Source organism: Anomalospiza imberbis, chromosome 3, assembly GCF_031753505.1.
Source record: "Anomalospiza imberbis isolate Cuckoo-Finch-1a 21T00152 chromosome 3, ASM3175350v1, whole genome shotgun sequence".
NCBI lineage: Eukaryota > Metazoa > Chordata > Aves > Passeriformes > Viduidae > Anomalospiza > Anomalospiza imberbis.
In genome coordinates, this window is record NC_089683.1 from 63,369,775 (window position 1) to 63,377,753 (window position 7,979).

The 7,979-nt window shown below is 36.1% G+C and overlaps 1 long non-coding RNA gene across 1 annotated transcript in view; it reads right to left on the reverse strand.

Moving 5' to 3' along the window:
* Window positions 1-7,730, reverse strand: part of LOC137469931 (uncharacterized) — a 30,713-nt gene extending 22,983 nt beyond the window's left edge. The window contains exon 1 of the long non-coding RNA XR_010996801.1: window positions 7,661-7,730. This is a non-coding gene — a long non-coding RNA (uncharacterized lncRNA). The remainder of the gene's footprint in view (window positions 1-7,660) is intronic.
* Window positions 7,731-7,979: the final 249 nt, after the last annotated feature.

A 7,979-nucleotide genomic window follows, 5' to 3' on the forward strand; every position in this document is an offset into this window, starting at 1 on the left:
TTTTTGCATATGCAAATCTCTATCTCAGCTATTTTTTCCTCATGTATTCCTTCCTTCATTCATTAGGAATATTAATTTTAAAAACCCAACAACAACAAAAGAACAGATAAGCAAACAAAATTAATTATTTGTTTGTCTATTTCACTATAAGCTCACACTGTATTATTAGCAGTCTCAGTTTGCTCTTCACCCTCCTTTTTCTAGAATGAGAATTGAAGGATAATGGAAACAAAGGTCACTTTGAAAAATGAGAAAATTTGTTAGCTAAGAAGTATTCTGCTGACTTAGAAGCAGGTCAGTATATGGGTGGTGAGTAACTTGGAGTAAGTGGTACTTGCATTAGTGGCATGGATACACACAACATAGCAGTGGAAGTGCTATAAAGGCTGATGTTCGAACAGAACCAAAGACCTGTAAGGAAAGAAGCAGTGAAGGTAGAAGCTAGGAGATGGTAAAAAGTGGAGTGCTCATGATTCTTTCTTTTTCTTTCTTTCTTTCTTTCTTTTGCACGGAAATGTTCAAACAAACCCAGACTGAGAAACAAACCTGGGAACCTGAAAACATTTTTCTCTCCCACAATACAGACTTTACTTTCTATTGAGCTAGCTAGCTAGATAGATGGATATAGAAATAGAGATAGAGATGATATACAGTTATATAAACAAGAACTGTTCTAATCTTTATAAAGATAATACTTAAAAGATCTTGCATTCTTTGCTGACTTGGATTTACAGCTTCAAACAAATCAGAGCAAATCTCCATAAAAATTTACTTCTGTGGTTTTTAAATACGTTAAGCTACTTCTTTCTACATGTTCTTCATTTTAGGAAACTGTTTTATTCTCCTTTTTAAGTTTTGGTGGGTTTTTTTTTTTTTTTTTTGTAAACTACTAATATTTACATATATTAATAATATTTCCATGCAGGACCAGTGATCAGCTTCACCAGAGCCCAGATACAATTTGGAAGCTACGTTGACTATTTGCTTATGACCAACAGTTCCTCTTGTCTTCCATTAAGTTAATTGGGAAAAAGAAGGGACATGCTTAGAGTTCTGTACTCTATGTATTGGCTTACTGATGGGATGACTGAGATACAGCAGTCTAAGATTTTACTACCTAAATGAAGTAGATAGAAAATGGGTAAAAAAAATCTAGAAGCCAGAATGGTGTCATGACAAGCAGGTCTGTATCTTCCCTAGGTGCTCAGTTTACTGTCAAAGGCTAGAGCAGATGCTCAGCAATTGGCCTGATGCTTCAAGTGCCTAGGAATGAGCCTCCCTGCTTCTTCTGTGTGATCTGGAAAAGGGACACCTGGGAGAAAGCTTTGACAGGCATTAGCCTTCCTGCAGGATTACACAAGGGGATGACACTAGGAACAGTCCAATCAGCTGAGCTGTCTCCTGCACTTCTGTCTAAAAGTAGCTAGAAGAAAATAGCAACTGAAAGAGACCTAAATATAGTAGGTATTTCTGAAGTAGAGCTGTCTGTCCCAAGTCAGAAGAAATAAAATAGCTTATTAGTAATATGTGTTACTGAGAAATTATATTTGAGTCAGACTGAGAATGGGATTGAACGTGGATATAAATTACTTTAGGAAGAGGAGTGGGGTGCAGACAGTGCTCAAACAGAGAAGGATTGGACTGATGGGACAGAATAATTCATATTTAGAAAGCACTGACAAGCTAGTCTGTTCTTCCTGCAGCAGTTTGCATCTCTGTATGTGACAGAAGGGTCCTAAGCCTTCTCATTCCTCTACTGTCAGACAACATTATGGTAGAAACCCACTAGAAAAAGAAAAAAAAAAAAAAAGAAATCACAACTTATCTTTTCGTTTTGGGGATAAACTTGAGCTATATATTGGGCAGACCCTCTCTTCATTCATTGACAATGTCAAAGAAAAAGATGTCAAATGCCAGTACAAAAGCTAATAGCATTATAAAACCTTCCTTCTGTATCAGAAGAAAAGAAACAGAAGTTGAGATAAAAGAAAATAAACTCTTTAAAACTGTAACAATTGGTGACCATAACTACCTTTATATAAACCATTCATACACCATGTCAAAAATTAGGTGTGGAAAAGCAATTTTTCAGTTCTATATGGGTTGAATAATTCTGGCAGCTTTAGTAAATTCAAGAAGAAAACCTCATCCAAAGTAACACCTAAGGAATTTGATTAAAATTTGGATTGAGCATTAGGCACAATGACCAAGATGTAACTCTTACAATACTGTAGTACAGAGTGGGTTCTTTAAAATCAGGAATTGTGCACATACCTTTCCCTTTTTCCATTTTCATTAGATATGCTAATTCATCACAGGGAGAGATTGAAGGAGAACCTTCCAGTTAAATTTACCCAATATTTTCCAAAAATGACAGCCTGAAAGAGGCTTTGAACATAAACTCTCAGAACAAAACAGACTACCAGATGACCTTTGCATGACAGCGGAGGAAACTTCAGGGACATATAAGAGACAGGAGCAAGTAGTTAGAGGGAACTTGTGGAAATGGTGTAAGAGGTTTCACAATCATGTAGGTTTTTTGAGAAAATGAAAATTCATAGCCAGAACCAGCACTGGACCTCTCTGGAGAGCTGAGGATAAGTAAATTCTATGGATCTGAGAGACTGTTTCTTTTTCCTGCACTGGCAATTTATTTTTCTGCAGCTGTGTGTCTTCAACCAAAGACAATTCCTGCTGAAGATGAAACCTTTGATAACTCGTGTCTAACTTCTAATTCAGGTGGGAGACTGTAACTGTGCTGCACAGGTAGCTCAGAGACCTGCAAAAAAATCTTTGTTCTCCATGACTGCATCCTGCTTAAGCTCTTGAAGGCTATTAAGAGTACTTGAAAACAATGATTTATGTGAGCCATACAGATATGACGACCAAGGAGTGTAAAGCTCAAAAAGCTCCCTCTCAGCTCAGAAATTAAAATTGTCTCCGTCTATTTTGTCTTATTTTCTAGTGGTTTTTTTTTTTTTTTCCTTTTTGTTTGCAAACTTGCACAGGAATGTCATATCATGTCACAACTGCTAAGAGAAAAACAAAATCTTCAAAGTCAATGAGGCTAAAACTGATATTCAAATTATATTTAATATAGTAGGACTCAAAACTAATGAAGAATGCCTTCTGTCCTGAACAAAAGCCAGCAGAAAATTAAAAGCACCAAATTAAAGAATAGAGTTTTCCATTCTTAATGCAGCAAAAGTTGGTGATTCAACTGCTGGAATAACAGAGGGCAAAATAGAAAGCATTTGTAGATAAGAAAGCAAAAGCTAATGGATATTTTCAGTAAGCCTAAAAGCTCTGTTACCAGTATAGTGCAAAGATAATGGTTTCTACCTCTACTATTCCTTGCAATGATTGTTTTGCCAATATATAGCACAAAAGAAACAAAGAGTAATAATTGCTTGTCAGCACTGATGAAGCATGACAGGCATCAGCCATGGGAAGGGCGAATGCCACTTCACTGCTGCATCCGATGGTAACAGACTGCACAGAGCTTATACTGTTCACCTATGGAACTGGGTCAGAGCTGTAAAGGAAAGGACATCTGGAGGTCAGCTTGAGCAAGCTGTTTATGTCTGTCTAGTTAAAATACATTCAGGGACTCTCAACCACTAAGATAATTTAAAATTGAACAGAATGGTGTTGCAAATTATATGATAGATTTAGGTTCTGCTCACAGATAGGTCCAAATGAAGTTCACAAAAGCTGCAACAAAATAATTTTTCCAGGAAAAGGCATATGTCTCAGAACCTTACATCACAGAGGGGTATCTAAATATAGTCTAATTACATAAAATGATATGCAGAATACAGATTCAAATTGTGTAGTAGAAGCAAAGAAGGAAGGAGTCGTGAGATAAAACCTCATTACAAAAAAGGATGCACAGTGAAAAATAAATCATAGTTTAGAAACATCCTTTGTTAACTAAGTGAAATCATAGCAAAGCAGAAGATGAAAAGCTGATAATGCTGTTATTACTAATTTTCTAGCTAACATTTGAATCAAGACTCTGAAGTATAGTTTCTTAAGGATTGATTTTTTTTTGGAAGTATCTAAGGCTTATTTTTGAAGGGCTTTTTTAGTATATTTGTGTTTCCATAATAACAAGGCTCTTATCCTTTTCAAAACTGTTTGAATAAAAATTTCAAAAGACACTGTGGTCTTAGGAATTCGACCTGGAGTATCTTACAAAAGTCAGACTGTCAAAAGCTAGAGCTCTTTAAATTCTGAAATTCAGGAGTCAGTTAGACCTTAAGATCCTCTTACTCTTTAAGCAAAAATCTACCCTAAGAAGAGACAAAGCAACATCTCATACATTAAATCACATAGGAGACAAGTAATCCAAGTTCTACCTGGATATTTAGGTCACAATGTTAATCGCTATTTTGATTTATTTAGGAAAAAACAAACAAAAAAAACCCACAAAAAAAAAAAAACACAAAAAACCAATGACAACAACAAAAATCAACAACAAAAAAAGCAACCTTTAGATATTACATTTTAAATACATGCAAACACATTATTAATTTTGAGAAGAATCCTATTTTTATCAGAATTTTTTAGGGCTAATTGTCTTCTCAGTCAATTGGGTCTGCAGACTCATTTTACTGTAAAAATGGAGGTTTTTCCTGCAATATGAGCAAATATTTCCCTGAGGAAATATGACAAAAGTTCGGTTTATCAGAGACAGGACTCTCCCACTTTACTTGTAAGAAATGTGTTTACCAATACAAATAAAATGTACTACTGAACAAAATTCATAATACGGTTACAGAAAACAAACAGTGGTTTTACATAACAGGGTTTCTCTAAATAAATAAAAAAAAAACTACACAATTTTAGATTTAAATTACAGATCAAGAATATCTGCAGCTAATCAGCTTTATTCCCCTGATAAGTATTTTGCTACAGACCATGGAATTGCTCTAGAGAGGTTCACAGATGCAGAGACTAGGTGTCTCAGGAGAATAATACTAGACTACCAAGCCTTGCACCTCTAAATTGACAGCGGAACACTACACAAGAAAGAAATAGATTATATTCTGAAAGCAGTGTAATGTCTTTTTCTAATTCATGACTAGAGTCCATAAAAATATTCTTAAAGGAATCTTTTAATCGGATGTGTGTCCAAGGCCAGTGTTAGTGATCCTTGAATTCTTTTATCATGTATCATACATCCAGTCATCATTAGTACTTCATGACAGCTTCAGATTCATGTATGCAAAGAACTTAGAAGATGAAATATCAGCCCAGAAAATTTCCCTTCCAGCAAGACTCCTGACAAATTAATGGATTAGTGAGGGGAAATTTACATCAGATTCCCTTAAACAACAAAGCATCAGTAGATGTCTCCAGTTCCCAAGGCTATCAAGTCAACAGCTTTCATCATTTTAATACCTTCCTAAAAAACTCATAAGACAGAGTACATTCTCGGGAAATCTAGATTCATACAAATCAATGAAAGATAAATCAATGAGCCAAATAACATAATAAACTACCAAGAGAACAGCATTATCTGAACACATAAAAGAATAAACCTTCAATACCTTATGCCATACAAACCTTTTGGTAAGTAGAGCTTTTTAAATGCTACCTAACTAGAAAGGTTTCTTTTAAGATGTACATATATTTGCTTTCTGTCACAGAGTAGTCTATTTATAATCAATGTTTAACTTTTCTGGGATTAAAATTTAAGAACAATACTTTGAAAATATGTGTCCTTTGCCGTAAGATTTATGACAAGGAATACTTGGGATTCATTTAATTAGTTGATTCTGCCAACCAGAGTTGTAGGTATGTCTTTCAATTATTTTTCTTACTTATTTCTGTGTATTACCTCATTTTGTGGATAAGGATGAGTGGTTGTTAACATTAAAGGAAAAGAAAATAGCATCACTGTATTCCCATTCTTACTGCCGGTCACTATGTCCTTCTAAAATGCAGATTTTTTTCCTTTGTTGCCATAATCTCCATAGAAGATATAACACAGACAGAATAATTACAGTGCAAGATGAGGAAAGTGTGTCCTTTTTAGTTAACATCTTGAGGGGACATATTTTCCTCCTCTTATTTTTGAGCAATATATGTAGCTTTATCACATTTGCTGCAGGCAGTTCCCAGAGGATTTTAAGAAGAACTCTTCCCCCTGTAAATAGGCCAATTCGCTTGCAAGTATGTATTCTAGAAAAGAGTAAATATATAAAACTTGAAGGTGGCTGTAACCATGCTCTGGCTGCACCTTGCACTTCACACCTTGTCTACACTAAGGATGTTTTAGGGGAAGATTCACACCTTGGCTAGAAAGCCTAGTTTGACTTCTGTCAGCATTTTAGCACCATATTGATTAGACTTGCACACACAGTTCTTGAAACACTCACAGAATATGGTGCTACAGACACCTTCTACGTCCAAACAGTGAAATCAAATTAACATTAGGAAGAAGACATTCCTGTTTCTAAACTTTCTAACTGAAACAAAATATTACAATAGCTCCTGCAGAATTGTGGCTGTTACACATATATGCTTATTAATTCAGCTCAATATTTCTGAAGGATGTAACCCTTTGTTTTGCTTTTAAGGTAAATGGAGTGCATTAAGAAGCAATTCAGTGAGTACTGACCCTGTATTTTCTTTCTTAAGTTGGGACTTTCTTACGTCCAGAGGATTTTGTAGTGCAATGAGTAAGGAGACTGGAAGGGGAAGAAAAAAAATAAGCCGATGAGAATGGATGACATTTTGGGGGGAATACTTTAGTGAAAGATAAACAACTCCATATCATTTATCTGTATGAATCCATACTGTTTGTATCACCACCCTCAAAAGTACTACCAGAAACTAAAAGTTTTCAGTGAGACTCTACAGTCATATGCATTTGACTTACACCCTTAATTTTTTAGGGTGCTCAGATGCTTAGCTAGGGTACTCTAAATGTGATCCACAGGCTTCACTGTCTCCTGTGATCATGGCTCAAATTATCCACTGGTTCTGTCAGGGTGAATAGGCACTGTTATCAGAAAAGGTTGTGGCTCTTTCCTATTAGTATGGATGCCTCATCTGGATATATCAAATGTTAGTACCACTAAAGCTATTGCAATCCAAACCCTAAGGCAGGCTTGTCCAGTGCTGTGGGCAACCACTGAAATATACAGAAAGTTTTATTAAATTGCTGTCCATCAGATATATCTGTGTATAGTTTAGTCATAACTCGTATTGCAGTCTACAGTCCAATTTCAAAGTTACTTGTCAAGGGTACTCTAAAAACATCCTCTCCAATGACTTTGGTCCTCTGAGACACCCTTCCTGACACTTTCTCACAAACAGGCAGAAAGAAAACATTAGCAACATGGCATGTACTTGCTAAATCTGCTTGCTAAATCTGCCCATTAGAAGATCACAACTGGTACCTCAAACTTCATCACAAGATGCTACAGTAGATTTGAACTCTAGATTGTGAACTTCCCCCATCCTAAGTGTTCTCAGCAGTGAAAGCAGCAGGAGTATCCTGGAGGCAGAAGCAGACTCTCAAGGGTAACTCTTCTGAACACAACAAGGAAGTGCACAACAAGCCCAGAGGCAGCCAAAGCAACCCCCTCCTACCCATGGGAGTCCACAGGAGATGGCTTTGCACACTCCACATTTTGTGGTTTCATACCTGCATAATTTAAGATGGCTTTTGAGCAGTTTTGAACATGGATGAGGCCAGGGACTGAACCCAGTCAGGACGTAAAAGGGTAGAGGAGCTTTTACAGCAAGACACAAATACCGTGATGTCACAAGGCCCTGTGATGCTGAAAATGCGTATTGATGAAATACTGAATATACACTGAAAATGTATTGACATCAGCAATACCACTGATAAGTTTTAGAAGAACATGCTAAGGGTTCAAGGTCAGATTGCCATCAAGAAAAGTAATCACCAATATAAAATGCAGTCAAGTCAGATTTTGTAGTTGACATTACCGGTATCTGAC